At 41.6% G+C, this 7,482-nt stretch overlaps 1 pseudogene; it reads left to right on the forward strand.

Annotated features, from left to right (window-relative positions):
- The first annotated feature begins 2,285 nt into the window (after positions 1–2,285).
- On the forward strand, positions 2,286–6,719 carry LOC128406957 (myotubularin-related protein 12-like; annotated as a pseudogene).
- The last annotated feature ends 763 nt before the right edge of the window (positions 6,720–7,482 follow it).

Here is a 7,482-nt window from a genome sequence, read left to right on the forward strand (position 1 = left end):
AACAGATGAGAACATAAGAACAGCCTGCTGGATCAGGCCAATAGCCCATCTCAACCAGCATCCTGCTCCCACAGTTGTCAACTAGATGCTCCCAAGGGAAGCTCAAAAGCAAGAATCAAGCACAAGAGCACATTCTCTCCTCCTGTAGTTTCCAGCAGCTGGCATTCAGAAGCATTGTTGCCTCTGACTGTGGAGCCAGAGCATAGCCATTATGGCTAGTAGCCATTGATGGCCTTCTCCCTCTGTAGGAATTTGTCTGAACCTCTTCTAAAGTGATGGTTGTGGCCATCACTGCCTCCAGTATGAGCAAGTTCCATAGTTCAACTATGTACCAAAAGGAGGAGGAAGAAAAGGAAGAAGGAATTTTGTTTAAATTTCATAATAGCATTTTGTCTGGTTGGCAACTAGGCTAAGCAGACAGAATCAAGAACTTCCAGAAATGGCCTTCTATTAAATCATTTCTTTAAAAAAAAACAAAAACCTCTCAAGTGAGGGCACTTGGATGTCTTGGCAGCTTCTTCCCTCATACATTATATGGTAACTTTCCCAAGAGACAGGTGCTTCTGTTCCAATGCATTCCTCTCCAAATCGACTACTGGGTTAGCTGTTGGAAAGAAATGGTAAGAAACTGCTTTATCAAAGCTTGCCTTCCCTTCCGCACCATTAACTTTACTGTATTCAAATTGCAAACTCACCTGGAACTTTATTGAGATTGAGAGTTTTCCCAAATGACTTTCCCTACTGTGGGATTAGAATGTGATCCCAGTTTAGATTTTTTTGAATTTGGGTGTTTTAGCTCAACAGAATTCCAGGATGGGCTGCTGGAGCTTGCTGTGTTAAGGAAGTTCATTTGTAGGTGTTTTTTGGGGTTAGGGTGTAGGTGTCAAATGGAGGAGTGTGTGTACCATCTCTTTCTCTCCCTCCCTCTCTCTCTCTCTCTCTCTCTCTCTCTCTCTCTCACACACACACACACACACCCCTCATAGCCTGGAGTGCAGTGTCCAGTTTAGGACATCACAGTTTAAGGAGGATGTTGACAAGCTGGAATGTATGCAGAGGAGGGAAGGCAGAATGATCAAGGGTCTGAAAACAAAGCAAAGCCTTATGAGTTGAGGGAGTTGGGGATGTTTGGCCTGGAAAACAGGAGACTGAGAGGAGACATGATAGCCATCAAGGACATAAAGGGCTGTCACATGGAAGATGGAGCAAGCTTGCTTTCTGCTGCTCCAAATCTTCAGGTTCAAATGACAAGAAAGAGATTCCAAGTAAACATTAGGAACTAAACATTCCAACTAAACATCCTGGTGTTAAGAGCCATTTGACAGTGGGATAGATTATGTGATTTCACTAAGCATGCCAAAATACAAAAGTACAATCCATTTCTGAAGAATATCAATCCTTTTTACTTACTCATTTCTACACAGCATCCATTCTGATTATCTGGCCATCTTAAAAAAATGTTTCAAACAGCCATTCCATAATTCTCTGTAGTGTTGCAGTTTTCCAATAACTGCCAATAACAACTTCTTCCTCTTCCTCTTCCTCTTCCTCTTCTTCTTCTTCTTCTTCTTTGCTACAAATGAAAGATTATTCATGTACAGATGGAGAAAACTGTGGAGGAAAGTTGATGACAGACCCCATCAGAGTCTTGATAGGTCTTCCCTTTATCATGTTCCAAAAAGCTTAAAGATCAGTCAGCACCTTGGTTTGATTATTTACTTTGGATCAACAATTGCATTAAGCTGTGAAAGATTCCAGGGGTTGCACAAACTCTGTACTGGGGGTGCTGTGCTCTGAATGCAGCACAATGAGTGGTTATATCCTGGGCCTCACCAGTGCCATCATCCACAGACAGCTGCTGGCAGACCTGGGCCAGAGGAACTTGGCAAAGACCTTTCCATTGTGATAGTGGCTCCAGACGATGACTTGCAACTGGGATACAATAAGGGCGCTGACGCAAGGTTTTTTGATGACATTTATAGTCACCACAAATATGGATGCCACCAGTTATTCCTTTTTAATAATTAGTTTTAATAATATTTTTATTATTTATACCCTGCCCATCTGGCCATTCTGGGTAGCTTTGAGGACATATAAAAACATAATAAAATGTCAAACAGCATTTATTTATTTCATAAAATGCATATGCTGCTTGGTTGCAGCAAAAACCAAACAAACCTCAAGGCGGTTTACAAGAAGAATAAAACAATAAAACTATCATTAAAAACAACTGAAACATTCAGAAAATTAAATAACAGTAATACAATAATCCATAATCCTAACCCATGAAAAAGAAAACCTCTGCATCTCAAAGGAATCCCATCCTTGTCACCCGTGAAAAGCAGCACGGCAAGGAGGTGATACAGAGGGTGTATAGCAAAGAACTAGAGAGGGAACAAACCATGCAGCAGGGTGGTAATGCAGAACTGAAACTCAGAAGCACACTGCTTGAGAGATGATTCAGCAGCCCCTGATCATGCCCACCCAAGGGGCCCAACACATTGCACTGCAGGTGCTGATAAATTGCAACGTGGGATGATTATAAACACCAACTGACAATTGGTTCCTGTCCTTCTAACTGCTGGCGTTGGGTGGGGGGAGATGGCGAACTCCCCGAAGATGGGTTTGGGGGGTGCTGAAGTTGCTTTTGCTCCTTCTCCAAAATGCCATCTGTTCTGGTGCACAGAGTTTATCAGATTATTATGCAAACACTTCCTAGACTTTGGGGGGAAATCTGATATTTCAGAATCACAGAATTGGAAAGAACCCCTTTGGTCATCTGGTCCAACCCACAGCAATACAGGAATATGAAGCTAATATTATTTGACACTTAAATGTGTAGCCAAGCCTAAATAAGTGTTTAAAGAATGATTTACAGTAAGAAAATAAAGAAATAGAGCAAGTTGAAGAAAACATCAAATTAGGACCAAAAAAAGTCATATTTGGAAGAGAAACATGGGGAAAAAAGGGAATAAAACAATTGTGTGCGGCCTTAGGAAAACCAAGCTTTATAATGAAAAATAAATATCATCATCATCAAAACTTTATTGGCATCACTTACAAACATTCAGAATAAATAGGCCAGTGCAGTCTCGTTGCCATTTCAACAGTACAGTCATTTGCCAAAGAGAAGAAGAGGCGAGCAATCTATTTCACCTCTGTGCCTCTCTAACAAGGGCAGGGTCCTGCAGCGTACTTCAGCGGCAAAAAATCAAATAGAGGAACTTAGCTACTGTCTTGGTGAGCTCCTGGTCTCTCCCCTGTAATAAGAAGTGTATAACCTCTGTCTCTGGTTTCCATGTTGGAATACATAGATGGTCTAAGAATTGTTGGCGGAGATCATCATACATTTTACATTTAAGGGCCTCGTGAGCTAGAGTTTCTACCAGGTGGGCATCACATGGACACATCCTATCTCTTTCTGCCATACCCGCAAACCTACCCCAAAGGAGGTTAGAAGGATTAGAATTGAACCTAGCCAGCGAAAAAGCCCTTCTTTCTTGCGGGTTAAACAAAAATTGTAAATAATTAAGGTTAAATTCCTGCACCCAAGAGCATCAAAAATAAAGAGGGGAACATGCTTTTTCCACAGCTGAGATTAGTTACTGGTGATCTATGTCCCACAGCCTAGTTTTTAACATGGCCTTAGTGACTGGAAAAGCCACAGCACCCAGGAGAGCCTCTGAAAGCCCAAGTTGCCGTATCTTTGTGCAAAACAGTTGTAACCCTGGGGAAGGGAAGGAGTCTGACAGAACTTCACTAAGTAAAGTATCTTTGTCTGCTGAAAAACAAATGTTTAACCAGCATAAAAGAAAACTCGTCCAAGCAATTATCTCTAGCTTATGTTGGCCTCCCTGTGGACACAGGGCTACATAAGGTACACAGTGCGGGACAGCGAAAATCTTAAATAGAAAGGCTGCCTGCGCTCATTCCACTGACTGGGTAAACCCTGACATCCAGACTGAAATTCCATAGAGCAGTTGAGCTCTAACTTTGGCATTAAAAACCTTGAGGGCAGAAGGGATGTGTTGGTTACCTCTTGTTGCAAAGAAGCACAATATGGCCTGCATAGACAGCTTGCTGGCATTTACCGCCTCTGCGCAGTGCGAAGACCACCGGAGCCTGTGATGGAAAGTGATCCCCAAGTAGTTTAAACACTTATTTCTGTTCTCTAATGAAACAGCTGTACCAAATAATGCAGGGGGGAGGAATCAAACAGTGATGTTTGATTCTATTAAAGACTGGCATCAGGAACTGGAATGGACCAAAGGATACCTGAAATTCAAAGTGGTGAGTGCCAATGAAGATTACAATGTTTCTAAAAATTGCCAGCATGCTTCATTGTTCCCATGTCTGTCTCTGAAGAGAACCTTTTGAAATATCAAGGAAGAGGAATTCCAATTTGGTGTTGGTCTTGCCACACTGCTGCTGCTCTCCTCAAGATGTCTACTCTGCCCAAAGAACAAGATGACAACGCTCTACAAACACAGAAAATCTTCTTAGAGGGAATGTATAAGACACTTGATAACCCTCCTTATGAAGCCATGAAAGTTGATGTCCTGTCAAGTAGTCTTCCATCTCTGTAAGAGATCCAAATTGCATACACCAGATTTAAACTGCTGATTCTAATAGATAACAGTAGACTTCTGGGATACTGATGTGAAATGGTTTTCATTACAGTGGTACCTCGGGTTAAGAACTCGTTCTGGAGGTCCGTTCTTAACCTGAAACTGTTCTTAACCTGAAGCACCACTTTAGCTAATGGGGCCTCCTGCTGCTGCCACGCCACCGGAGCACAATTTCTGTTCTCATCTTGAAGCAAAGTTCATAACCCAAGGTACTATTTCTGGGCTAGCGGAGTCTGTAACCTGAAGCGTCTGTAACCCAGTCTGTAACACTGTATTGAAGAGTACAAATTGGCTAGAAATCGTTAGGAGATGTCTGAGAAAAGCAGTAGAGATTATTGATTTGCTAGAAGCAGAGAATACAAATGTTCTCCTTATAGAAGAGAATGCTTCTTACCTGTGTTGTGTAATCTCCTGCCTGGTTCAAGTTATGATGGATGCACACTGCAGAACTAAGCTGGGATTTCAGAGTCTTATTCAAAAAGAATGGATCATGGGAAGACAAACTTTCCTGGATCAGTGTAACCATCTGGCAGAGAAGAGGCACCAGTTTTCTTGTTGTTCTTGGATTGTGTATGGCAGTTGGTTCAACAGTATTCACTAGCCTTTGAATTTACAGAGACTTACCTAACTGTCTTGTTGGATAGGATGTACATACCAATATTTAGCACCTTCTTCTTCAATTCTCTGCATCAAAGAGACACTATCATGTATGGAGGAAGCCTTAATACAGAAGGCACCAAAGTTAGTTATCTTCAAGTTTGGGACTGGTCTGTGGAGTTTGAACCTGAGGCACAAGCCTTGCTGAATAATCCTCTTTATGCTGAGAAGCCAAAACAAGATAAGAGTCAGAAAAAACCTACACAATTCAAGCATCAACAGAAGCTTCTCTTACCAGTGACACAAACAAAACCATCCCCCAAAAGAGGGTTTTTTAAGGAAGAAATGGACCAGTTAATAAAAAAACCTCTTTGGCAAAAGGATCAGCAGGGTGATAACATCTGCTGATAAGCTGCAGAATACCTCCAGAGAATTTTGGGAGTTGGCACTCCAAACCTGCTGATCTCCAGGAATCCTGCTGGCACGCTTAGAGGGACCAGAAGTGTGGGTGCAGAGATATTTGCGATGGATTCCTGAAGCTCAGCTGCCTAGTAGTGGGACAGTTGCCACTGCAACAGAAGTCTGGGATGTGATGGAGGATGTGCAAGGTTTGCAGAAGAAAATGGATGAAGAACACAGTCAGATTCTCTCAGAGGAGGGAACTGCAGCAGGGTCTCCCTTCCAGAGAAATCCTGCTCACCTGCCTTCTTTATTTCCATTTGTTGGGCTTCAAAGACATTCCCTCAAGGCAGTTTTACCTACGAGCACCTGGAAAGATTTGGAAGGTGAGGACTTGGCTAGGAGAGATGATGGGTATGTTTATTTAGGGGATGTTTGATGTGAGGCTTATGCTCACAAACAGAAATGAAAATACTGGCACACTTCTCTCCAAACACAAAATTGTTTTCCTGGCAGTGGCTTTCCCTTCTGCCCAATGAAGCTTTTAGCATATGAAGATTTCCTCACTTGAGCACCCGCAATATTTTCTACATGAGTTTTGATCAAGCATTTTAATTAGTTCTTTCCATAAGCATGGGAAATACATAGCTGTGTTGCATAGGGCCCAGTTGAAAAATAAAGTAAAGTACAAATTAGTTGCTCAATCATGGAAAGAGTTAAGGTGTTGGGGCACTCTCAAAATCATAATAAACTTCTTGTTGAAACATAAAGGGGTGGTGGTCTCAGTAATATCCACCAGAATTTAAAAATGTCCTAGCCAGGTAAGAGTGTCCTCCAGGCACATCTTATAATGCATAGAAAAATATGTGCTGTTTGAAAGACACCCCCGGCGTTTCTAAGAAGAATCAGGTGCCATATTTTGTTTTGTTTTGTTTTTAATGAACTTGACAGGTTCATATTTGCCTTTTTAAAACTCCCAACTAGAGAAATACTAGGTGTTTCTCTCATTCATCCTACTTGTTCTGATCATCCATGATCTGCAGAATAATAGTTCATTGTTGTATCTTAATAAGTGTCTTTATTTTCAGTAACTTAAGAAAAATAAGTCCTTAGACTTGAAAACTAAAGTGTTCAATCTGTGCACATTATTTTATTATGTATTTCAAAAAAATTACATACCACTTGATTATAGAAAACTTACAAGTGGTTTACAAAAAGAATAAAACAGTACAATTATTAGGGAAAAAACATTCAAAAAATTAAAACCAGCAATAAACTAAAACCACACTAGCATTCTCAATATCTGGATTGGCTTGTCTAAACAAAAAAGTTTTTAGCAAGCACTGCAAAAAGTACAGGGAAGGCATCTGCCTGATGTCAACAGACAAGGAGTTTAGGAGCCACCACAGTAAAAGATCAATTCTGCACAATACACAAAATGCCTCTGAAATTAAAATTGCCAATCTTTACTATTGACTGTAGGTAACAATCAAAGGAGATGCCGCCTTACAGTCCCCTGTGCCACCCTGCTTTCCTCCACTACTGTATTTAGGAGATACAAAAGTGGTCATGTATATGTGACCCAGTCCACTTCCAGCTCAGCTCTCCCACACCGCCTAGCAGCTAGGTGAAGTAGGGATGGAGGAAACGTCCACCCATTAGCCTGGGTTGCCCTGTCACTTCGTTGCAGCTATTGCAGCCCTGCTCATCCTTTTGGGATGCTGATAACTAAGCTTAAGTGGCAGGTTAAGCTAAGGTACCCGTCCAACCAGTTCAGCAAACTCCTCTTGCCAAATTTTAACCTCACTGGACCCAATGACTGGAAGGGACTCAGGGCATCATCAGACTGACCACCCAA

Source organism: Podarcis raffonei, chromosome Z, assembly GCF_027172205.1.
Source record: "Podarcis raffonei isolate rPodRaf1 chromosome Z, rPodRaf1.pri, whole genome shotgun sequence".
NCBI classification, from domain to species: Eukaryota; Metazoa; Chordata; class Lepidosauria; order Squamata; family Lacertidae; genus Podarcis; species Podarcis raffonei.